Below are 27,243 nucleotides of genomic sequence, written 5' to 3' on the forward strand. Positions count from 1 at the left end.
CTTATTCAGCCATTCTCCAATTGATGGGCATCCATTCAGTTCCCAGTTTCTTGCCACCACAAAAAGGGCTGCCACGAACATTTTTGCCCATGTGGGTCCCTTTCCCTCCTTTAAGATCTCTTTGGGATATAAGCCCAATAGAAACACTGCTGGGTCAAAGGGTATGCACAGGAAAACATAAATTCCTTAAAAAATAAAATAAAGATAAAATGAAATTCTATTTGCAGATTTTAAAGCAATATATAAATGCTAGCTATTATTATTATTATTTAAAGCTAGATGAATGGTACTATGGATTCAATACTGAGCCTGGAGCTGGGAAGAGATTGAGTTTAAATCCAACTTTATACCTTTACTAAGTATGCCATTCTGGACAAGTTACTTAACCTATGTCTCAGTCTCTTCAACTGTAAAATGGGAATTTTAATAGCATTTATCTCTCTAGACTGTTGCAAGGATCAAATAAGATAATATTAGTAAAGTACTTAACATGGTGCCAGGCATTTAGTAAGTGATTAATGCATTCTTATTCCCTTTACCTTCTCCTTGCTATGTCTTTGATTGTGGGCAATTCAAATTGTCCATTACAAAAACTTTTTTATGAACTCTTTTCCTGTTAATGAAAATAAAAAAAAAATTCTATTGATTAGAATTTTAAATCTGAAGGGAATCTTAAGAGATCACTTAATCCAATTTGTTTTCCCACATGGGAAAATGGCAGCTCCATGATTTGGGACAGAAATTAGATGACTTACCTTTCTTCAAGTCCCAACTAAAATCCCACCTTCTACAAGAAGCTGACCCCCCTTATTTTAGTGCCTTCTCTCATTTACTTATTTTCTATTTATCCTATATATAGCTTTGTCTGTATGTGTTTGTTTACATGTTGTCTCCTCCATTAGATTGTAAATTCCTTGAAGACAGGCTCCATCTTTTGCCTCTTTTTGTATCTCCCATCACATAGTATAATGCTTAGCACTTAATAGGCACTTAATAATTATTGATTAATTGATTGATTTCCCAAGATGACATAAGGAGTTAGTGACCAAGACAAGACTAGAACCCACCAAAATCTTCTCACTTCGTTACTGTTGTCCTTCAACAGTGCTAGAATCAAAAGGTTTTCAGCTGCTAATATCACAATGAGACGCAGAATTTAGCTTAGATGATCATCTGTTCTAATTCTAATTCCTATGATCCTCTGAAAGAAAAAAGAAAAAAATGATTGGGTGGGCAAATATAAGAGAAAATGAAAAAGATGCAGGGAAAATGAGTCACTTTAATAGGAGCAAGTGTCATGGACATCATTTGATTAATTGTTTTGTTTTTAGCCTTCATTTTTTCTTCTCAAATCCACCCCTTACCCCCACTTTTTTTTCTTCTAGAACTCCAGGGATTCTTTTGCACATCTGCAAAAGCCATGTGTCAGTTCCAGGTTCACATTCTGGTGTTGAACCAAGCTGGCTCCAGTTCCCCCCAGAGGAGGCCAGCTCCAGCCAGACAAACAAATTGAGTTGACCTAATACCTAAGGGTGGGGGTAGATATGGGGGTAGGGGTGGAGTCGGGGGTTTTAACTGATAAAGGCATAATAATTCAGCTCTGCCTAGCCTTCACACAACCAACATAGAAAACACCACTAGAGTCTGTGTACAAATTGATTCCAAAACACAGGTGAATGTTACATTTGTGATCAGAGAGGAGGAGTTAGAAATCATAGAAGCATAGATATAGAACTAAAGCAGATCTTAGAAGGTATTATTTTATATATGAGGAATTAAAGGCCTAGGGAGGTTAAGTTGTTCTGGTCCAAGGTTACACACTGGTAGGAGATATTAAGAGAACTGCATAATAGTAATTCTTTTTCCCCAAAATTTTTTGGGAAAAAAAACCTCACTTGGACCTAATATCTAGTTCCCACCTATTACATCCCTAGGATATTTTAAGTTCCCAATAACTGGGTAGTATAGTAGCAAATTGTATACCTGAGATCAGGAAAATCTGAGTCAACCTCAAGCACTTACTAGCTGTGTGAATCTACCCAAGTCACTTAATCTCTGTCTCAGGTTCCTCATGTGTAAAATGGGGATAATAATAGCATCTACCTTCCAGGATTATTGTGAAGATAAAACGAGGCAGTATTTGTAAAGTGCTTTCAAATCTTAAAGCTCTATGTAAATACTAGTTATTATTGTTCAATCATTCTCTGAGTTTGGAGGATTGTATTCTCTTCTGCTTTCCCTACTGTTCAACTATTCCTCTTTGATCTCTTTTGTGGGTTCATCATCCACTTCACAGCCACTAACTGAATTTAGCTAAGATTATATGCTTTATATGTTGATCCCTCTTCTCTTTTTCTTTCTATACTCTTTCTTTTGGTACTTTATAAACTCATTCATGTTTAATGATCAACTCTATAGTTGATAATTTATTTAATTATAGTTTAAAAACAATGTAGTTTTATAATTAAATATACTTTAATGATAGTTTAATTATCAACTATCTATATATCCATTCCTAGTTTTTCTTTTGAGCACCAATCCTGAATCACCAACTGCTCACTGTACATTTTTAACTAGATGTCTCAGAAGTATCACAAACTCAACCTGTCTACAGTAGAACTCAATAATTTTCTCAAAAAATTCACCCTCTTCCAAAGTTCTCTATTATGGTTGAGGGTACCATCATCTTTCTGGTAATCCAAGTTTGCAACCTCAATCTGATTCTTGGCTTCTTTTACTCACCCCATGTTTCCATTCAGTTGCCAAATCTTGTCATTTCTCTCTCCACACCTCTTGAAAATGTCCCCTTCCTCTTTATTCCCACCACCTTAATTCGTATCCTCATCACCGCTCATCTAACCAATACAAAATCCTCCTTTTGGGTCTCCTTGCTTCAAGCCTCTCCTGACAACCACAATTCATCTCCTAGACTAGGACTTCTTAAACTTTTCCCACTCACGACCCCTTTTCTCCTGAGAAATTTTACATGATCAAGTGCTCATGGGTATTTAAGTATATTAAATGCAAATCAAATGTTTACTGATAATAAATCATAATTTCAGCCCTCCCCCCACATTCAGTTATGTGTCTCACAACCCACAGTTTCAGAAGTTTTGCCCTATTTAGCTAAGTGATTTTTCCTAAAATCTAAAATGTCCCTATTTTCTCTAGGATCAAATATCACTGATTTTTAACATTAAAAACTCTTCACAACTTGGCCCTTATCTGCCTTCCAGTCTTCCTTGACATTTTACACTCCTCTCCTTTGCATTCCAGCCATACTCCCCTGCTCTCCAGGACACACACACACACACATACACACACACACTTTTGAAATACTTCCCATTTCTTGGAATTTCTGATTTTCTTTTAAAACTCAAGTGCTATGAAGATTTATGAAGTTTTTCTTTTCCTAAGTCCTCTAGCTACTAGAGGACCCCCTTCTAATACTATATTTTAATATATTCTGCATATAATCTTTTGTGTTTATATATCTCCCATTAAAATGTAAATTCCTTGAAGGCAAGAATGATTTCGCTTTCATCTTGCCTATGTATCTCCAACACTTAGTAAACTTCTTCCCATAGATTAAGTTCCTCATAAATATTTGCTTATTGATATTAAGCACCTATTATTTGTGAGACACTGAGAATTGAAGAGAGATAAAACACAGATCTTGCTCTTTGGAGTGCCAAGAGGGAAAGAAGGTAAATAAAGGCTTTGTGGAGGAGGAGGCAATACTCAAAATGGTCCTTGTTGAAAGACAGTTACTTTAAGGTTCACTTTAAGTTAGAATAAGCAAGATATAGGAAATTAAGCAAAGGAAATGGGAAGCAGGATGTGATCAGAGGGCAGAGTCATGTAGTTTGATTTGTATATAGAGTCTATATAGAAGAGAAATGGGAAATATTGATAGAATACATGAGTTTGAATGCTGTCACAAAGTAGAAGTACTAACTATCTTGTATAACTATCCACTTTTCACAATTGACCTTTCTTGAACACTTTGTCTAAGATTAAATCCATTGGGGCAGTTAGGTGGCACAAGTGGATACGGCACTAGCCCTGGAGTCATGAGAACCTGAGTTCAAATTTAGTCTCAAACATTAGCTATGTGATTCTGGAACAGTCACTTAACCCTGATTTGAAAGGAAAAAAAAAAAAAAAAAAAAAAAAAAAGCAAAACCCATTTCCTCTAGAGATAGACTATTTTACTTTGGGAGAGCTTTCATTATAGGAATTGTTTTCTTTATGACAAACAAATTTGCCTCTTTGCAGCTTCACTATCCATTGTTCTGGAGTTAATAAAACAAGCCAAATTCCTGTTCCATGTGATAGCCCTTCAAACACTTAAAAGATATCTGTCATACACAGCCTCAGTTTTTTCCAGGATGAAATTCCCTGTTCCTCCAATTAATCCATGACATCAAGGCCCTTTGCTACTCCAGACTCTCTATTTTATCATTATTATTCGTACATTGTCATGCCAATGATTGAACTCAGTATTATTATAGTATCACCAGGCTTTGGGAGCATTTTGGCAGTATTTTCGCATTATTGACCATCTCTCTCTACTCTTGCTATGTCTCTTCTTTCTGGGTTTTCATGACATTATTCTTTTGACGTTCTCTTGTAGAGCCCACAATTCCTTCTCTTTTTACCCTTAGTAACTTCATCAATTACCATGGATATAACTTATTGTGTTCATTCAAATGATTCCCAAATCGACATATGCAACCTTGATCTTTTTTCAGAGCTCCAGTTCCCAATCTCCACCAGCTTGCTGGATAGCTCCACAAGAATGCTGAATCTTACATCCAACATCTCCAAAACAGAATTCACCTTTTTCCCTAATAATTCTATTTCTTTCTTTCTTTTATTTCTATTTACTTACCTATGTACATGTGCTTCATCAATCTTTTAGAATATAAGCTCCTTAAGGACAGGAACTTGCTCGCATTTAACTTTGTCTCTAGTGCCTAGCACAGACCTTACACAAAGAAGGTGCTTAATAATTATTTTTTATAATTGAACTGAATTCAGTACTTTTTTAAACCAACTGAACCTTTCTATTTTTTCTTTTATTTCTACCAATACAACTGATATGTTACAAAATGTGTTTGTTATATGGCAGTAGACCTGTAATCTTTGGAAGAAATGTGGTATAAAGGAAACAACATGGATTCTGAAGTCAGGGAACCTAAGATCAAATTCCAAATTCATATATATGTGATTTTAAGCAAATCACTTCACTTTTCTGAACCTCAGTTTTCTCATCTGTAAAATGAGGAGGCTGAATGAGAGTACCTCTTAGATCCATTTTTAGTTCTTAATTCATTTATCCTATGATATGAAATGTGAGAATCCTATGAAATGGGAGCTTCAGAAGAAATATAAGACAAAAGTCTTTTGAACCATATTTAAATCGTAACACACCTTTAATCTAAAACTTACCACCACTAGCTGAGAGCATGAAGAGAAGAATTATTTGCAACTGACCAATTGGTCCTTCCTTTTCTTATGAGGAGAGAAACTCCCAGCAATTCCTGGAAACCCCACTGCTCTTAGAGGAAAGCATTTTTTGTGAATTAAGGTTAAAGGCATCAGCAACATATGGAGTACATTTCCCCTTCTAATAGTGATCAGTCTAAAAAATCGAGGGAAAGATTGCTTGGCAAAGAGCACTAGCCAAACCAATGGCAGAAGTCATTTCAGTTTATCCTGATCCCTCTCCATGCTCTACTTCCCAGCCTGGGAGACACTCATGCCCATTGATTTATAAACCATAAATTGAAAGGAACAGAATTGTGTATGTCAAGGGAAGGCTTTTTTTTTTTTCCTTTTGAAAATATAACTGCATTTTATCCTGAGTTGACAGAGAATGTGAGGTGAGATTTTCAGAGGCTTCCCCTGAAACAAAATGAATTTAAATGGTTCTATGCTAAACTCGAGGTTGAGCTTTTTTTTTTTTTTTTTTTAAAGCTACATGGTCTAAGGAAATGGATAAAGAATCACATGGTAGTTTTCCGTCATTTACCCCATGGCTGAAACTTCAGTAATTCAGGTAAAGTAGACTTAATAACAGACAAGTTATCTCACCTGGGTAAGGTGAATGATCACAATAATTACAGTTGACATTTATTCATTATGTTAAATTTGCAAAGTACTTTACAATGCACATATATTGCCTCATTTAGTCTTAGTGGTTTGCTTTCAGCACAGCTGACAAATACCTGTTGTCATTTGAAGTAGGTTAGGCTTCTTTGCCGCCTCTGAATTTTCAGACAAAATTAAAACAAGACACGTTTTTTCTTCTTTTTTTATTTTACTACCCCTAGTTATTTGCTAGATGCCAGATGTGCCCTCAAGAAGCAGCCTAAGAAGAGTGAAACCAATAAAGTCAGTCATCCCTTGTAAAAAGGCAATCGGTTTAGCACCTCCTAAAACAGAATCCGCTTGCTTCTATGGAATGGAGCAGTCTGTTTTAAACTTTTAATACAAAATTGCTTGAAACCTTGCATCAGCTTGAACCTTCTTGCCTTCTAAAACATTCTTCCAATCACTTATCCTGGCTATTGTGCAATTTCTCCTGCCTTAAGCACCCTAGCAGACAGCTGCCCATGAATACTATTTAATTCTTCCCTAAAGGAGTGAAGTGGACAGTGTTTAAATAGAGTTGTTACTGTAATGGGCCAGCTTACATCTTAAGAGTATTATAAACTCTGGGGGTAGATTTGGGAAGAAAATGCCATTTAGAAAAAACTAAACAGTGTGCTATTGAAACACAGAAGGCAACAATGCATGTGATGTGCCCACCATGTCTGATATTCAGGAGCAGAATTTCTCTCCTTAAGAGAAGAGGATTAGAACTCTTTTAATTAATTTCCTCCACAAATATGGAAGGACAGAAAGATATTCCACTTACTGTGGTTCTAAGCATGGAAGGAAGAGAAAGTTAGAACTGACTTGGCTCTTGCTAGCTTAATGTAAACTAGGGACTAATGGAAAGCACTTCCAATTGTTAACAGAATCCTACATGCACTTGGAATAAAAACAGACCTTCACCTTTAAAGTTAAAGTCTCAACATATCCATGAAAATGTCTAAATAGTATCTATTTGTGACTGATAGATGCAAAGATCACTCCAGTACAATTGGAATTGTTAATGCAAGTAGCTGAAATTCTTCTTGATCCAAGCTATGTGTTTTCAAATTAGTCCTGAAATGGTTCCTCTAAAATTCAATCTACTTCAAAGTTAGATGTTACTCTTCTATTTGTTTCCAACATATCTGTTTGTACAAAAGCAAAGTCTAAGCATTAGTACCAGAGGATAAAATACGAGTGATGATACAGTCTTTCATTTTAAACAATTTTGAGTTCCTTAAAGTTTTACAAAAAATGAATGTTGAAAACATGATTTGAAAAAAAGAAAATACTATTTAAAAAAAAAGAAAAAAGAAAGTATTTTTATTTTTCAGCTATGAGCAAATTAAGAATTTTCTGGTTTATATTACCACCACCCCCAAATACAAATTTTACTATTATTTGTAACATCTTATATGTGTGAAAGTGGGTTTTCCACAATAGCTATTATAAAATGTCATTGAATTAGTGGTTGAAATGGAATAATGAGTAGTAGTGAAATCACTTCTTCACTGAAACCACATTTTGAAACATTTTGTGTTAAAGAAACCCATGAATAATGAATAATATGGTTATTACTCTAGTTTCGTAAACATAAAAATTATTTTTAAAATGAGTTCCAAATTCTCTCCTTTCCTCCTGCCCCTCTCCCCTTAAGAAGACAAGCAATTTTATTTCAATTATATATGTGAGGTCATGCAAAACATTTTTATCTTAGTCATGATGCAAAAAAATAAATAAATAAAACAATAAAAACAAAGGAAGTTATATAAAAAAGTATGCTTTAGCCGGGTTTCAAAGAATATCAGTACTCTCTAGATATAGATAACATTTTTCATCATGGGTCCTTTGGAATTGTCTTGAATCATTGTTTTGAATCAGAGTAACTAAGTCGTGGTCACCTTTAAAACATTGCTGTCACTGTATACAGCATTTTCCTGGTTCTACTCATTTCACTTTGAATGAATTCATATAAGTGTTCCAGATTTTTCTAAAACCAGGCTGCTTATCATTTTTTATAGCACACAATAGTATTCTATCACAATTGTGATGGCTATGCAGTTTTATGGCCTTCTGGGCAGAATTTCAAATCGTTTTCCAGAATAATAGGAATAGTTCATAACTCTACCACCAGTGTATTAGGGTCCCAATTTTTCCACATCCCCTCTAGCATTTGTCATTTCCCTTTTTCTGTCATGTTAGCCAATATAACAGGTAGGAGGGAGTATTTCAGAGTTCTTTTAATTTGCATTTCTCTAATCAGTACTGATTTAGCCCATTTTTTCTATATCAGTAGCTTTGATATCCTCTGAAAACTACTTGTTCATATCCTTTGACCATTTATAAATTGAAGGTCTCTTCTTTTTATAAATTTCGTTCTTTTCCCTATATATTAGAGAAATGAGATCTTAAAAGATAAACTTGCCACAAACTCCTTCCCCTGTTTTCCTGTTTTCCTTCTGATTTTGATTGTATTACTTTTGTTTGTGCAAAAACTCTTTCATTTCATGTGACCAGATTATTTTTTCTAATGACTCCATTAACTCCTGATAAATTGATAACTTGGAAATAGGAGACTATGTAAGAAGAGGACACTTATTTTCAGCCTAGATACTATGGCTATTGTTTTCTCCTTTATCATCTGTGAACGGTTCCTTTAATATTTTCTGGTAGAGGGTGGATTTACCATTAGAACAATTATTCTAGGTCCTTGTTTTAATAAGGATCTCAAAAAAGAACTATTTTTTTTTTCAAAATAGGACAGCATGGAATAGTAGAAAGGATAAAGTATTTAGAGTGATAAGAAGGACCTAAATATTCAAATCTTTATAATGTTCATGCTACCAGTGTGACTTTAGAAGATATCCTCATCTCAGGTTCTTCATCTATCAGATTCTTCATGAAAGTGTTGGACAGAAGTGTACTAATGGAAAATCAAATCCCAAAATAAATAAGGATATAGAAAGAAAGTTCCTACCTTTCCATGAGTTCTAGTTGCCAGGATCAAGCAAACCATATCCCATGGAACTGAAATGAGTAATGTATTTGCTGAATCACAGTCTAATTTCAATACATTAATCAGTCTGTAGTCTCTTTGATATTGGTATCCACTTCATCAGTGTAAACTACAATCCACCTCTCTTTTCCTGGCAAAGTCTGGTTTATTTTCTTTTGTCATATCTATAAAGAAGATCCATAGAACTTGTTAGAAACCTTCCTAGAGGTCTTTTTACATTTTAAGAGTACCCCTAGAACCCTTAAACAATCCTTCTACTATCTCTGATTCATAAAACACAATTGTTCCACCATTTTCATTTATGTATTTATAGATTAAAAATATACTAGAACCTACTTTCTCCCATTATGCATCTCTTCAAAGCCAAAGGGCATTTGACAATTTTAGGGCATTCACAATTTTAATTTCTTTAAAATTATGGTGTTCTAAGATTAATAGCCATATAGTTTTAATGCAAGAAAATTTGTGTTAAAAAAAAATCAGCCTTTATATCAGGAAGCAGATTTGAGATCATAAAAAATTGTACAATCTCCCAAATGTAGTCAATCCCTATTTTCTTTTATTCAATTCTGTATCCATTGTCCATATGCAGTGCCTATCCCAAATATATGTACTAATTAACAAATTCAACAAGTTATAAACCAATTATTTGTATCAATCTAGTCAACAGGCTTTAAAAAATATTTTTATTTTTTTCTTGTATGGATTTTGAAGTGAAGCAAAGTCTTGATCTCAACAATGAACAAAATCTGTTGTCTGAGGGCTAACCTAATGAATAACAGAGAGACGCATCACTCATTAATTAAGTGAGTACTGTGTGACAGGCACTGTGGTAGTTGCTAGGGATACAAATGCAAAGAATGAAATAATCCTTAATCTCATAATTCTTGTGTTCCAAGAGTATATAGCCACTGTGAGATGCCTATGTGAGAATTGAAGACAAATCAAAAATGTCCCTCCATTCCCTTGGACCACCATGTTAGTTTCATAGTAGTGATAATGGAGTGGCAGAAAAAGGGATAAAGGTTGCTACTGTCAGTAATCTTTTAGAGATCCTGGAAAATGGGAGACAACATGCAGGATGGAACCAGGCAAATGTTATCCCGATCTTCAAAAAGGGAGGAAAAAAGTGGTTGGAGTCTGCAAAGTATAGGTCAGACTTTGAATCCTGGCAAAATTATATACTATTTATTAGTAACAACTAAAATATAACAATTAAGTTATTTTTAAATATACAAACCTTATCTTATTTGATCCTCACAACAACCCTGTGAGGTAAATACTACAGGTATTATTATCCCCATTTTGCAGATGAAGAAGCTGAGAATTAGCAAGATTATGATTGGACCATAGTCCTACAATCAGTTAGTGTCAGAGAAAAATTTAAACTCTCCTGATTCCAAATCCAGCATTCCTTCTAATATACCAGTGCTGTCTCTCCAATGATTCCTTACTAAGCATTTAGAAAAGGAAGTCATTACAAACAGTCAATAACAGATCAGGCCAAAATAAGCATAACCCTACCTTTTTTGTGTCAATATTGTAGGCATCATTTACCTAAAGTTTATCCCAGATTTAAAGACCTTTGCTCAATTTTCATCCTTCTTGAGTTTTAAGCAGTTTTTGATATTATTAATTACCATTTCCTCCTGGATACCCTCCTCTCTCTAGGTTTTCATGGCACTTTTCAATCCTGATTCTTCTCCTACCTGTTTGACTATTTCTTTTTAACTTTCTTTAGTGGGTCTCAATCCTTTACCCACTAACTGTGGGTATCCCCTAATGATCTAACTGGAGTCCTTATCTTTTTAACTTCTATACTATTTCACCTGATGATTTAATCGAGTCCTAATGGATTCAGTCACCATCTCTATATTTCAAGTTCTACTTATCCAGCCCAGCTTTTCTGAGTTTCTGTCCCATATCACCAACTGCCTTTTGGACATCTCAAACTGAATGTCCTATACTAATCTTAAACTCAATAAGTCCAAAACAAAATTCATTTTTTCTCCCCAAACTTTCCTCTCTTCCCAAGTTTCCTCTTTCTGTTAAGAATACATCATTCTTTTTTTTCCCTTTTGAAACACCTTAGGAAATTGCTGAAGATCACCTAGCAAAATAGGTACTGAGCAGTGAAGTTCTTTCTTGAGCTGAACTGCCAAACACTCAAACTCTACTGAAAAGAGCACAATACTGATGGTCTAGGCACATTATTTGAATGCCAAATGTAGCTCCGTCACAGTGTATTTATTTTGAATATATTCCATAATATATACTTACAATAAATTCTATAAATTAAAAAAAAAAAAGAATACCATCATTTTCCCAGTGGCCTAGGCTCATAATCTCAAATTCCTCTTTCTTCTCTATCTCTTTCTGTCTCTATTTCTCTGTCATTATACACACACACACACACACACAATCATTGCCAAATATTGTCTTTTCTACCTGCTGTTGCATTCTAGTCTTTATCCCCATCTCTTTAATAAATTCTTTATCTGTTGCTATAGCTATCTTGTAAATGTCTTCTTTTAAGTAGCCATCACCCCAATACAGTTCCTCATCATGCCTTACCTAAACTTTACTAATAGTTCTAATCTGTCTTCTGCCCAAAGTGTCTCTCCACTGTAATCCATTCTCTGCTCCAGAGCTTCTTAAACTTTTCCCATTCATGATCCCTTTTCACCTGAGAAATTTTTGTCAATCCTGTTATATAATTATATAAGGTAGATATATAAGATAGATCAAGCATTTACTGATAATGAATTTTAAAGAAATTTATTTTAAAACAATTCTTTGATATATATATGGATATATATATAATTTTACCATTTATTAAAGACCAAAGCAAATTTGCATGTCATTGAAATGGATGTGCTTGTTTATTTTTACATAAATAATTAAATTTTAGTGGAATATTTGATACTTTTTATTGTTACCAAAATTTTTATGACCCTTAAATTCAGTTACACAGCTCCACATGGGATTGTGACTCACAGTATAAGAAACTTTGCCCTATTTGGCTGCCAATGTAATTTTCCTGTCTGACTCTATTGCCACCCTTCCCCAACTCAATAAGCAGCTATGGCTCCCTTTTTTAGGCTTTTAAAGTTCTTCACAAAATGACTCCTTCCTACCTTTCCAGTCTTCTTCTGTTTTACTCCAAAAACTCTAGGGTCCAGCTTTCCCAATCTACTTCTCATTCCTCACACACAGCACTTCATTTCACACTCTGTCTTTTCCCTGGCTGTCCTCCGTAGCTGAAACTCTCTCCTTCCTCAACTCTGCCTCTTGGGTCCTCTAGCTTCCTTCACAGCTCACCTCGAATTCCCCCTTTTCCAGTTATTTCTTACAACTGGTGTCTTGTCTCTGATACTGCCTTCCATCTCCTCTCTGTATTACCTAGTAAGCATCTAGATATTCACTTATGTACTATAAAATCCTAAAGAAAAGGGATCATTATTTTTGCCTTTTTTATATCCTCTGCATTTAGCATAGTGTCTAACATATGTTGTTCAGTCATATCACATGTTGTTAACTCTCCGTGATGCCATTCGGAGTTTTATTGGCAAAGATAATAAAGAATTTTGCATTTCTTTCTCCAGCTCATTTTACAAATGAGCAAACTGAATCAAAAATGTTGACTAGCCCAGGATCATATATAGCTAGTAAGGGTCTGAGACCTGAGTTGATCTCAGGTCCTCTTAACTCCACACCTGGAACTCAATCCACTGTGCCACCCAGTAAGCACTCAATAAATAAATGCTCATTGTCTGATAAACTTAAAAGTGAAAACCAAAATTGTATAGTAATCAATCAATAAAGAAAACTTAATTCTCCCTTACAATGGTGCCTTAATTTAAATGAAAATAATGTGTGCTTTTCTCATCTCCCTACCCTAGTGAAACCAGTTCTATGTGTCCAACTAACTAACATATTCCTGTTGCTTTTACAAAGTAGCATTGTAAAAAAGAAACAAGAATGTGGTAGAGGAAAACTCTGAAATCTTTAGCATAGGCAGTTCCAGTCATTCCTTAGTTACTGTTGCTAGTTCTTCAAACAGCATGTTGTGTGTCAATATTACATAAGGTCAATTTATAACAATTAAAAGGTCTTCAGCAACAACTCTGGGGTGCATTTAAAATAATTTTTATTTAGGTAATTGTACCTTGCCTAGCATACCCTTTTTTATCCAGATGTGGAAGAGTCTTGCAATCAGTGAACTGCTCACAGGTTATTCATGTGAATTCCAAATTAAGTCCTTGAGTTTGCCATACCACCAAATATGCTAGGTCTCCATCACAAGCCTCTTTCTGTATATCTTCTCTAGAAGAGAAGAGAGATTCTCTCAGAAGACTTATTCTATCTGACTGTTTTGTACCTAAATATGTGCTGAGAACTTGTCCAGACAGCCTAAGCTAGCTTCCCATTTGTCAGGCAGCAACTGAGAAACACCAAACTATTCTGGATTCCTGCAAAAGTTCATCTGTCAGCTCAGCTTCTTGAACAAGCACCCTGGGAGTTTTGCTGGAAAAAATTACTTTTAAGACAAACATTCCATGAGAACTCTCAGAGCTAAAATGCAAATTTATTGAGTTCCTGAAGATAATTGGTCTACATCTATTAGCAGCCATGACAAGGGAATTTTTATGTGGGCTTATGATGTGTTACCAAAAAGCCTGTTAAATAGCAAACATCTTACTCAGCTATCAACAAAGCTATATAAAAAGAATACAAATCAGCTAGAGGATGGAAAGTGGGATGTTTTGGGGGGGGTTGGAGTGTAGAGAGTAAAAAGAGATAATAGTTTTTCATTTTGTCTTCTATCAGACCACTTGGGGCAGCTAGGTGATATCATAATGTCAGGCTTGGAGTCTTCCTGGGTTCAGATGTGGCCTCAGACACTAACAGTGTGAACTGAGCATGTCAATTCACCATTTACCTCAATTTCTTCAACATGAAGTTAGGCTAGAAAAGGAAATGATAAACCACTCCAGTATCTTTGCCACTCCATATGGGGTCATGAAGAATCAGACATGACTGGACAACACCAATCAGGCCACTGCACTCTTGTGCAGAGCAATAGTTAAAACATCATGCATTGTAAGCAATAATTCCCAAAAAATGTCTTTGTATATTAAGGATATTAGAGGAAAATTCTTTCCTGACCTACTGAAAGAATTAATATTTGCCTTCCAGGTTTGAGTGTTGTTCCATTTTATCTTAGATTTCTTGACTACAGATGCTATTATTGGTTGTAAGAGTATTCAATCCCTTTTAAATTCCAGCTAGGGCATTTGATTCCCTGTACTGGATGTGCTACTTAATTCAAAAGCCTGAATTCAAAAATTTTTATTGGGTCTAATTCTGCATCCTTCCCTGCTTACTAAGAAGTGACCAACCCTCTACAGGATCAAGAGCTAAATGAAATAATATTTCCATCTGGAATCTTTAAGTTTCTGAGTCTTTCACTTTATAATTCCACTTAAGAGTAAAGAATCAAGAATATAACTGACCTCTCTTGGATGTCTCTGTCCTTATCTTTAGCTTTCAAAATGGCTGACAGACTTTACATAATTACCAAGCAATTTGTCTTTTCAGAGCCCCATAGCAACTAATGACATCTGCAGATGACTTTCTTGGAAAGAACAGGTTATTTAAGGTCATAAATCTTTGTATATCTCTCTTTCCCTTTCCCTTTCTCTCTCCCTCTCTCATTTTATGTTAGATCAGGACCATTCTGTTAGGAGATCTTTCCTAGTTTTTTTCCTAGTTCACCCTTGATATCTTGCCCATGTTCAAATATGGCAAGAATTATCTAAAAATTGAATTCTAGGATTGAAAAGAAATGAATGAATTAAAAAAAATTTATTAAGTCTTTGATATGTGCTAAGTACTGGGCTAAACCTTGAGGATATAGGAAAAAAAAATCCAAGAAAGTCATTGATTAGTATAGAGACCTTCTAGGACACTTTCTCTGCAATTTATTTTCTATGTTGCTTAGAGAAAGATTAAAATACAGCAAATTTAATTTGGGTTTTGAAGTTGAAGGAGAATTTTTTTAAAAGGTGGAATCAGAAGGAGAAAATAATAGTTAGAATTCTCAACTCCTTTTTAAATCATTTCTTTCTATTTCAGTTTGCCACTCCAAGAAGTGACCACTCTTCTTTCTAAATAAAATTTCCATTTCTGCAGCATGGGTTTTTGGCAATAAGTACTGACCTTAGAAATAAACTTCTTTTTCCCCCCAGAGGAAGAAAAAATCTTTATTAAATCCATATGACTAAAGATGAATAAGTATAGACCTCTGGGAGCAAAAGTTGCTAAAAATCCAATTAAGTCTATTGATATGTATCTAGAATGCCAGGACCATCTCCTAGGGCACCCACATGGCATTTGGCACCTTTGTATCTCAGTTAAAGGTCAATCCTTTTATTTTACATCTCATAATTCCACTGGTTCTCAGGATCAAAACATTTACTTTAAGCCTTTAACCCAAAATGGGTTGAGGGTTCCAATTGCACACATGTGAGTCCATATTTCTAGAATGATAATCATTTTCTGTTTTCAAATTCATGCCAATCTGTGGTTATCTATTGGAACAGTAGCACTGGGGTTCATGAAATCCTAGACTAAAGAAGCTTTGCATTTGGATGTGATTCAAAGTTCAAGAGCTGATATTTCTTCTAAGGAGTGCTGCCAATTTAGATTATTATTTATACCCCAGAATTTTTCAACTTGGCTACATTCCCATAAAGTATTGTGAATAAGCAGGTAAATTTCTGTTGTACTTAAAACTATACCAGTAGACAAATCCTCTTGGTTAGAGCTCATACTTTCCTGCTATAAGTTCCAAAATACATGCATGAATTCCATCTAACTAATATGGAATTTGAGAGTCGGAAGACTCCTTTAGCCACCATTACAAAAAGATGGGCTTTTATCTCTCTAGAAAATAAGTTTCCTAGGACTCTTCCATTTAAAATTTCTTTCTAAATCTCAAGATATTAGATACATATTTGTATGCAATAGGGAGAATTCCTAGAAGTATTTCCCAGGGAACCTAATATTTTATTCAAATTCAGGGAAAGGCATTAGCTGATAAACAGATGACTTGAAATTCAACCAGGACTTCTATAGAATGCTATAGAGGGAGGGCTACATAGCATCTGGCTTAGAAAGCTGGCCTTGGAGTCAGAGAGACATGGTTCAAGTTCCCCCCTTAACAGGTGTTGCCCATATGATCCTGATCAGCTCACTTAATCTCTAGGTGTATCTGTCAACAATAATAAAACTATAATTGCAGCATAGACGCTGATCTGAAGTGGAAGAAGTTTCTTATGTCAATAAAAGTATAAGCCTGGCATGTAGATTCATGTGCACACGCACACACACACACACACCATTGATAAGGAACCTAGAATCAGAGTACATGATTATGAATTCAGACTCAATGTCACTGGCACTCTTTGAGTTTGAAGTTCCTTATCTGAAAGAAGGATCACAATATGTTATTATGTAACATATATTTTTGGATGAATGCAAATAATACACATAAAAGGTTTTGTAAACCACAAATCCTTCATGAATAAGAGTCATTTCATTCAGAAATGCAACAATGCAACAAATATTTGGTGTTTACTATAAGAACATTGTTTTAGGCCCTGGGTATAAGCAAGGGAAGGAGATTGAGATAAGACATGGCTCCTCCCTTCAAGGAATTTGAAGATCTAACACATACACAAATTGTTATAATACAAAGTAATCAATGATATTTGCATAAGAGAAAATGCTACCTGAAATCTGAGGAGAAATATCATTACTTCCAGGGGATCAGAGTAAACTTCATAGAGGAAACAGTATGTAAAGTGAGTTTTAACTGATGGGTAGCACTTCAACAAGTGTGGGGGAAAGAACATTCCAGGCACAGTCAATAGTATCAGCAATTATAGAAGAAAGAAATTAGTAATCATAAATTGGGGGAAGGTGAGCATGAAACTATTGGAAACTACTGAAGTTTGAATGAAATGTAGAATGTGTGAACATGAGTGATATTATCTAAGGTTGAAAAAAAGTAAAAAGAAACCAATTTTTGCTGAGGGCCTTGAATGCCAGACAAGGGAGTTTGAATTTTGTTCAGAGACAATAGGGAGCTTTGGAAGGTTTTGGAACAAAGGGATGACATGATTAGATCAATGCATCAAAAAGAGGAATGGTTGAAGGAAATTAGTTTAAAATACACCTCACTCAGAACCATATTTGTATTAGCTAAGTTTTGCCAGATAAGTTCTTTGTTCGTCACAACCAAAACAATGATATATTTATTTCATTTAGATAATAATTTCCATCTCCAGGTGGTCTGCATGCCCTACTAATTTTTCCTTAGCTATTTCCTGGTGTTGTATTTTTATGATCAGCAGTATTTTCTTCCTTATTATCCATCAACACTGATACAAAGTTCTAGAATCTTTGGATCAGCTAAAAATGTCATAAAGCTTTCTCCATGAGGGACAGTATTATATCTTTAAAATACATTTATTCATTCCACAAATAATTCTTAATTCAGCTTTGTGCAACAAGAACCTACTAAATGTTCTTTATGGGTTATGCATTGTGCAAAGGAATAAGATCCCTGTTCAGAATTTTTGACATTGCCAAAATTATTGTAAATCTTGTCCAGCTGAGGAGGTGTAGAAACTGATAATCCTTTTAATCTATAAGTGAGTCTGACATTAAGAACAGAAGTCCCTCAATGTCTTTAGCCTATGAGTCGTAAGCAAGAAGAAAATACCCTTTCCAAGAACTAAAGGATCTTTTTCATACCTGAATATTTGAAAGGAGACAGGAGGGGAACTTGGAGATGAATAAAGGTGAATGTCTCCTTATAGGAGTGTTTGGTCTTTTTTTCCACTATTTTTTGATATATAATAAGTATGCCAACTATCTGTGTGAGGAGCTTTACAGTTTTTATGTAGATAACCAGAGAGATGCTGGGGATAGCTAAATGGCAAAGTAAATAGAGGTCTGGGACTGCAATCAAGAAAATCTGAGTTCAAGTCTGACCTCAGACACTTATTATCTGTATGATCCTAAAAAAAGGGCAGTTAATCTTCATTTGCCTCAGTTTTCCTCACTATAAAATGGGGATAGTAATGGCATCTACCTCCCAGGCTTGCTGTGAGGATCAAATGAAAGAATAATATTTATGAAAGTCACTTAACACAATGCTTTGCACATATAGAAGGCACTATATAAATGCTTATTTCCTTCCCTTTCATTTGTTATTTGGTCTAAATGCTTCTGATAGAGCCCTATCTCACTTCTTTCTCTTTATATCCCTGTCCCCTGAATTCCCCTTTCTTCATCATCCTAGGTGAGTGGTCACAATCCATCCTTACTTAAATCCAATTCACTTGCACTTGTCATGGTGTCATGGCATCACCTCTCTGCATCATGATCCTCAAGAAGGAAAGATGAACAATAATCATTGATATATTGGTCGTAGAAGAAGATAAGGATTTCTGCCACTTGAAATATTAAAAAAAAAACTAAGCCTGGGGAAAAATAGTGTAAAACATCCCCTCTGCCTTTCTTGGCCTCTTGGGAAGACTTTCCTGATTACTGGCCTTGTTGACGTGCAGGTATGAGTAGTATTTTATTTTAACCCTGTTTTCTTTTAAAACACATTCTTTTCATTCTTAAGTAGTGAAATGACATTTATTGGATCTTATTGGTCCCTAAGTATCTATTAAATTGTGTACCTTAAACTTGATTGACTAGACTAATTTAGACAGCCCACAATGGTCTCTGAATTCAATAGAAAACAGAGAGAATAGAACTTAGGGGAAAGAGTATGAGCTAGTTATAGACAGCAAATGTCATACATATTTTAATATTTTCAACAATATTCTACTCCATGTCCTGGATTGAATTTCAACCCTACACTCCTCCAACTTTCTGTCCCAGTGTATTATTAATCCTAAATAATTTAGCATCTCTGCAGGTGGTTTAAGGGGAGAGTAGAGGAGAGCAGTGGTGAATCACCTTAGCTCCAGTGCAGTGTCCAGCTGGGATACTGCACCAAATAAATACTACAGAATCAGGTTTTCTTGTGTACTGGCCAAAGATAGTAACTGGCAAGACTAAACTGATGGTACAAGTAGATAAATTCAAATGTTATTCTTCCTTACTGAGTAATTAATACAATAGAATACTGTCTTTCTGTTGATTTAAGAAGAACAACACTCAAGTAATACCAACAAAGAGGGGAGAAGGAAAGAAATTAGTTGGCAGGATTACATTTATAAGATTTACAAGAAGCATACTTAAAAATTATGTAGTGATTCGGTCAATTTGGAGATTTGGATAATAATTACATCTAGATATAAAGGCATTTCTTCTGCAAACATTGAAGATGTAAATTGACAACAGGCTATATCCCAGTGGAGGAGACTAACTAGTTATTAAGCTCTTGCCTCTTTACAATGATTGTACTAAATCCACATTGAGAACTGAGCTTCAAAGAGATAATCAGTCCTAAAATGTGATATCATTGATTTGAAAGTTCCCTTCAATGATGGAGGTCTGTGAGGATTTCATTTCTACAGAGTTATGTAAAAAATCAGAAAAGAACTTAAATTAGAGAAATGCAGAGAATGAAACTGAAACCTAAGAAATGAAACCAAAAGTTTAGGAACAGAGGAAACAAAATTTATAGAGGCAAGCCATAAGTTAGTATAAGAAACATGCTATTGATAGATGCAGAAGTGGTATATACCCAACCAAATAAGGGTAAAAGAAAATATAGAAATGGAGAATGGGAGTTGTAATTAAAAGTGGAGACTCACCTGTGAGAATTAGGCCCTTTGAATAGTCTTCCCCATGGAGAATATATCAATCACAGGTCAGCATAAGAAATTAAATAGGAATTTGGGAGGGAGTTTTACAAAAGCAGCAGACAAGATGTGAAGACCAGCAGATGACATTGAACTTATAACCAAATACTTCACCCAAATTTTACAATAAAGTACAGTAAATACCTCATAAAAGAAAAAGGAAAAATTCAGCCTTCTTCTTTGGAAGGCCAAAATATTTTATGCATATTTCCCAAATCAGGGGCCTGTTGCACTCCTAACCCCCATGACGTAGAAGGGTTAACTATATATTGTTCCATCAATACCTTCACAATTGTTTCACTTCCAGCATGGATCTCCTCAATATGCACTTTTTCCAACCTAATTGTTCTACCCATCTGTATCCTCTTTAGAAAGCTCTCTCTCAAAGGGAAGGGAGTAGAGTATAATGGCAGTCAAATGAAAACTGATCAAATGTATAATCAAATCTGAATCCTGTGAGCTCAGAGAACATTTCTGAATTGGATTTTATCCCTGCCTTAAATCAAAGAATTCCTTTTGTGGCTGGAATTCCTCCTTTAAAGTTCCATCCTGCTTAACTTTTTGAAATGACAGATTTACTTTTTAATAGAAAATCTGCATCTCATCTTATTCTCCACAGGCTTATTTTTATATTATATGATTTATAAGGTAAGAAAAAAATTATTGGATTATAAAGATCTGAAAACATGTATACCTATAGATAGAGGAGCATATAAACTTCAACCTTCCCCCTGGCATGTCAAAATCCATATTACAAAACTCAGATATCTGTCACTGGATTTCCAGAGTAATTAGACAGTGGCAAGTTGCAAGTGATTCAAATATTCCTGTTTGAGAAGTCTGAGATATGATACCATTATTCTCAATGATCGGTACACTGAGTGTTGATGAGTGTGGTAAAGGAAAGATAGCAGCTTTATTTAATCAAAACTCAATGAAAACATACTTGTATCTTGTGGATGTCACCTTTCAAGTGCCAACAATATGCTTTTAAAAATCTTTGTTGACCTAACAAGCAAATGAGGCCTACTTGGAATTAAAGGTATGGGACAGATTGAAATAATTCAGCTACAGACAGATGAGACAATAAATCAACTCAGAAGAGGAAGCAGGCCAGTGGAGAAGTAAGAAATGAAAAACAATAAACCCAAACTGAAGCTCTATATATCCCTAAAAAAGGGCTTTAGGCAATGTTAACTACTATTTTTAATGTAGATTCTTAGGCAAGGGGATATTTTAATTTAATATTTCTACTGTGGGCAGAATAATAAAAAATGAATTTAAATTAGCATAATGTAAAATGACCTAGTGTAGTAGTGGTGTTCAGTCCCAACTCTTCATGACCCAATTTGTCATTTCCTTCTCCAATTTATTTTACAGAGGAGCCAACTGACGCAAATAAGGTTAACACAACTAGTACGTGTCTGAGGCCAGATTTAAACTCAGGAAGATAAGTCTTCCAAACTCTAAACCTGACACACTAGTCACCTTTCCATCTAATGCTCCTATTGTGATATAGTAGAAAATGAATCAGTCATAGAAGATAAGAGACACAGAAGTAGAATCAAATTTACTTTAACAAGTAAAATTCCTTAGAGGTTTTGTTTTAATAAACAGATTAAAATAAAGATTTTTATTTAATTTTTTAAAATTAGATAAAGGCAGAACTTTGTTTGGTTTTGGTTTTTATAGTCTCAAAGACACTTTGCGTGTCCATTATAAAGATAATAAATGTTTTTTAAATTGAATTGAAATATATTAGGTATAGAGTCTATGGAGATTGGTTCCAATCTCCCTCTGGGATACATGTATTTGCATAGCTTTGAGCAAGATGTTTTAGTATCCTATGCCTTTTTCCTCATCTGTAGGATGAGAGGATTGAACAAAATTAGAGCTGGAGTCTCTTCCAGCTCTAAAAATCTATACTCTTCTGAATTGGAGCCAGAGGGATTTATGTTAGATGAAAAGATCTAAGTGAAGAATAAAGGTTTTAAAAATCCTGGGATAAGTTACCAAGGAAGATTTTACAATTCCCTATCTAAGTATATTTAAGAAAGAGAAAGATAGCCATAAATCCTGGGTGATCAGGCTTGCTTGGAATTTCATTTCAGCTGTATTCTCTCTGATTCTCCATTATTTACTGACCATCTTCAGGATGTCAGAGGCAATAAATGCTAGACAATGGCAAAAAAAAAATCATCTCTTAAAAGGAAAAGTAATAATTTCCTTGGAAACTCAACTGGCATGTGCTATTTGATTATAAGTGGAACATACAATTACAGTGCATTCTGGTTTTTATTTACTTTTTAGCCTGGTTTCCAGTGGAAAAGAGACTTATGAAATCCCCCTGGCAGAGTATACTACCATGCTTAATAATTTTTTTTCTCTTCTAGGCTGGTTTCAACCAACTTTCAAGAGAAGTATAGGACTAGGTAATGACAGAATTCACTCTAGATACTCATAAAAAGAAAGCCTCTTCTTTTACTAGGAAGTAAAATTCCTATATCTTTGTCACACAATTCACTCACTACCTGATTTTTTGCCTTTTCCAGTTTTCACCCTATAAAGGACACATGCACTAACTTTCACCAAAAAAAAAAAAAAAAATACTCAAATGTGTTGGATGTCTCTGTTTATACAGCTGTGCATCTGTTCGCCTTTTTTTAATGTTTGCCACGTCCCTGTTGTCTGGTTTTTATTGTGAGTTCCTAGAGGAAAGGAACTATGTCTATTTCTATTGCCTTACACAGTCCCCCACCCCCACCCTCAAGCAACCACACACACAGGTTGGCACTGAATGAACCAATCTGTATGGGACTTGGCACTCTCAGTCTTCCCTCAAAAAACTGGCACTATTTAATTAAATAATAAATAGAATTGTGGGCAACACAGACTGTGTCATCCTGTGTTGCTGGGGCATCAAAGTCGAACAAAACAGAATCTGGTGACAGAAGCATAAAGCTAAAGTGAAATATGAGAAAAGATCTTTAAATAATGTAATCAACAAGTTTGCATAATCCAATAAAATGGGGAACTCAAACCCAGAGGAAAGAAGGATGTATTTCTTTGGGTGCCTGCCCTATGGATCTCCTTTTTTTAAAATTATGAATATGCTCGCTATTGTTTGGAATTTCAGCTAAAGAAATCTGTCAACAGTCAGATATAATTTGGAGGCTTTCCTAGATCACCAGCATGCAATCCATAATAATGTTACTGAAATGATTCATTTTTCTTGATTGAAGACATATAGCATCTTAAATGTCTTTATGTCTACAATCAAAAAAATGAATTATTTTAATAAAATTAATTCCCTTCCCTCCCTCATCAATGACCTCTCAGTCTTCACCTGAAGCTGCATATGGTGGAAAGTGGAATGAATCCCAGCTTTGGACCTGAGTTCAAATCCAAGATCTGGCACTACTACCTGTATGAACATGGGCCAATCATTTTTTTCTCTCTGAGACTCAGTTTCCTTTCTGTAAAATGAGAAGCCAGAATTAGATGAATTATAAAGTTAATCCTTGTTACAGATTGATAGCCTTATTAATTCTCTGGTTATACTCCTTCAATCTACCCTTCCTTGATGAGAAAAGACACTCAAAAATTTCCTAGTTTAACTAATATTTCAGGCCCTGCCATTCACAATGCTACAAAATTCCTAATAGATGATGAAAATTCTTTCCACAGAATATTTTATTTAAGAGAGCAAAAGATCTCATATATTTTAGTAAGAGCTCAGACTCTTAAATGATTTTAAGTGTTAGAATATTATTTTATTATTTGGGAAGATAAATTGTGGAGGAGTCACCAATTTCAAGCAGCAGGATAGGAGTTATTGGGAGCTTAGGGAGAGAGAGAATGGGAATGGGAGTTTCCAAATTGGTAGTTCCCTGTGTGAGTGAATTTACAGGTTCAGAGGAAAAAGTTATAATAGCACTTGTTCAGAGGAATCTAGTGGATAGAGAGTTAGTATAGAAGCTAACAAAGACCTGACTTTGATACATGCTGACCCTCTTTCAGGCAGGGCCTGAAATATTAGTTAAATTAGGAAATTTTTGAGTGTCTTTTCCCATCAAGGAAAGATAGATTGAAGGAGTATAATAAGGAGTATAACCTGGAAAAATCACAACCTCTCAGTGCACTAGGCAATTCTCTATAGATTTTAAATTGCAGGGAAGGGGCTAATGTGCCTTATTAAAGAAATTGCCAATACTAATGAAATCACAGATCCAATTCCTATCTCATCACTCTCTTGGAGAATGTATGGATAATATACACCTATAAATCACTTTAAGGTGGGTGGTGTGTGTGTGTGTGTGTGTGTGTGTGTGTGTGTGTGTGTGTGTTAGGGGGTGAAGAACATCTCTAGAAAATGACAAGAGATGAACTAGATGTCACATAGTCTCAATTTGAGCCATTATGTAAAATGATATTTTTTATTATCCTGTTTGGACAAAAGGAACTCTAAACTCAGAATATTTGAAATGAGAGAGATCTTAAAAGCTACCTAATTTAATTCCCTCATATATAGGTACAATTAATGATATTCCTTCCATCATTGTGATTAACTTTGACATGTGGAATATTAAAGCAGATGAGAACCTCAAAGATCATCTCCTCTAATACACTTATTTTAAAGATGAGGACTAGAAAGAAATGACTTACCCAACTTCACACATGTGTGGGAGAATGCAGAAGACAGGGTTTTTTTTGTTTAATTCAAGTTTTAGGAAACTTGAATAAATAATTTGGATGACCTAAAATCCTTATTTTTACCCTTTTAATTTTATCTTATATTAAGATTTAAGGAATAGTCTTGGTGGACTGTAATCACTATTTCTGGTTTACTAAGAAATTTCTTAAAATGTTGCTCCAGAAGAATTATGTTTTAGATTTAAAATATCTACATTAACTTTAATTTTATGATAGATTTTTATTTTTCAAAATACATGCAAAGATAGTCTTCAAAATCCACCCCTACAAAAACCCATGTTCCAAATCCTTCTCTCTCTCATCATCCATGCCCTTTCCCATAGACAGCAAGCAATCCAATATAGACCAAACATATACAATTCTTCAAAACATATTTCCATATTTATCATGCTGCGTAGATCAAAAAAGAAAAAAATGAGAGAAAAACAAACAAATAATAACAATAATAAAAAGGTGAAAATAATATGTTGTGATTCACATGCAATCCCCATAGATCTCTCTCTGGATGCAGATGGCTCTCTCCATCAGAAGTCTATTGGAATTGGCCTGAATCATCTCATTGTTGAAGAGAGCCAAGTCTATCACAGTTGATCATCACATAATTGTGTTGCTGTTCAACATTAACTTTAAAAAAGAATTTTGCATCACCCTGTCTCCCTTGGAATAACTACAATAGTATTTGCTAATTTGGAATATGCCAAGATTTACTTATCTTGTCTATATTAAACTAGTAGGGAGTAGATATGAGGGAGAGGATGGGATATAGTTTGTCAATGAGACTAAAGACTCCAAAGAAGTTTTTGTGTAGCTAGTATTGTCAGGAGGAAAACCCACTCTCTCCTAGCAATATCAGTAAATATTTGTCCTCTTGGAGATATCAAGAACACTAAATAATTCATGTAGTCCATTTTTGCCTCATCTTTTTTTAAAAAAAATAACTTATTTAGTTGTATGTGAAAAATAATAGAGAGAGGCAGCACAGCCTAGTGGTGGAGAGAAGATTGATCATATTCTCAGAAAGAATTAGGTTCAAATACTATGGTACCTAATAGTTCCTAAGTTATTGGTAAATCAACTAACCTCTGGAAAAGTTTCCAAATTGTATCTGATGTTCAAAGGTTCCTTTAACTAAAAATCTAACAAGCATGAAAACTCAAATCCAGAAGAAACTATCCTATATCTCTTTGGGTGCCTGACCTATGGTCCTCTGGTTATTCTGAATACAAGGAAAATAAGGGGTAAGGGAGAAGTGAATCTCATAAAGTCATCAGAGTAATAAGTGACAGAACCAAGATTCCAACTCAGTACCCCATGATTCCAAGTTCAGTATTCTTTGCATATGTATTTATTGCCTCCTGACACAAACTAAGTTCTTTGAGATGAAGGACTATTTTACTTTGTCTTTGTTCCTAAGCACCTAATAGTAGAGGCTTAATAAGTGATTGTAGATGTTTAATATATGTTCTCTAGTTGCTTGAATTATTGATTGCTTACACACAAATGCTGAAAGCATTTTTTTATCTAGGGGAAATCCAAAGGGTAGCTCTTTGAATCTAGCTGGGGAAGTCCAGCTAGATATGGGGGGGATATGGAACCTCAAAGGATAAACTAAATCTATTGCCTTCTGGTGACCCGAATTCAGCTCCCCTCTGAAGGGAACCTCAAGGGCTACTGTTGTGAGTGACATGTTTCCTGTATTTTCTTCTGTGAATTTTGTATGTTTTTTGACTATTATGAGTTATCCTATCAATTAACAAGTATTTACTATGTACCTGTTATGTACTAGATACAAGTGAAATGTTAGCTGCCTTCAAGAAGCTATGATCTGTGTGCTAAATACTACCCGGGGTTGAAGAGACACTGTTACTATTTCAATCGACATTTATTTAGTTTTTATTACTCTTCTGACACTGTGTTACATGCTGGTACTTTAAAGTCAAAGTCTCTGATCTCCAGGAAGATTTTATTAAGGAGTCATGTATATGTATAAAAAGACACAAAATAAATTCAAAGAAATTTGGGGAAGTAGGGCGCTGGGACCTGGAAGATCTGGAAAGACTTCTTGTAGAAGATATTGTATTAATTGTCTTGAAGAAAATTAGAGATTTTAACATGTGGAAGGAAGAAGGTGGCCTCTATTTTCCATGGATGATGGAGTGACTTGTGTGAATAGCAATTGTCTGAACCATAGAATGTGGGAGAAAGGTAATATAGACTTAGGCTGGCAGAAGATGGGGTAATAAAGGGATTTAAAAGTCAAATTAGAAGAGTTGATGTTTTATTTCAGAGGTAAAAGGAAGCTGCTGGAATTACTAAGTAGAGGAGTAATATGATCAGACTGTGCTGAGGGAAAATCACTTTGGCAGCTGTAGGGAAGATGCATTGAAGAGAAGAGAAGCATAAGTCAGAGAACAATAGGAAAGCTCTTACAATACTCCAAGTGAGAAGTAAGGAAGATCCAAACTTGTGTGGCAG

General features: G+C 34.9%; 1 protein-coding gene across 6 annotated transcripts in view; it reads left to right on the forward strand.

Annotated features, from left to right (window-relative positions):
* The window catches only part of COL8A1 (collagen type VIII alpha 1 chain), a 216,808-nt gene that overhangs the window by 84,901 nt on the left and 104,664 nt on the right, over positions 1-27,243 (forward strand). For 4 of the 6 annotated variants that reach the window (XM_031959558.1, XM_031959559.1, XM_031959554.1 and 1 more), the window contains exon 2: positions 5,983-6,064. The exons of the other annotated variants lie outside the window; for them this stretch is intronic. The gene's annotated coding sequence lies outside the window, so the exon portion shown is untranslated. The remainder of the gene's footprint in view (positions 1-5,982; positions 6,065-27,243) is intronic. 6 annotated transcript variants of the gene reach the window in all.

Source organism: Sarcophilus harrisii, chromosome 3 (genome assembly GCF_902635505.1).
Source record: "Sarcophilus harrisii chromosome 3, mSarHar1.11, whole genome shotgun sequence".
NCBI lineage: Eukaryota > Metazoa > Chordata > Mammalia > Dasyuromorphia > Dasyuridae > Sarcophilus > Sarcophilus harrisii.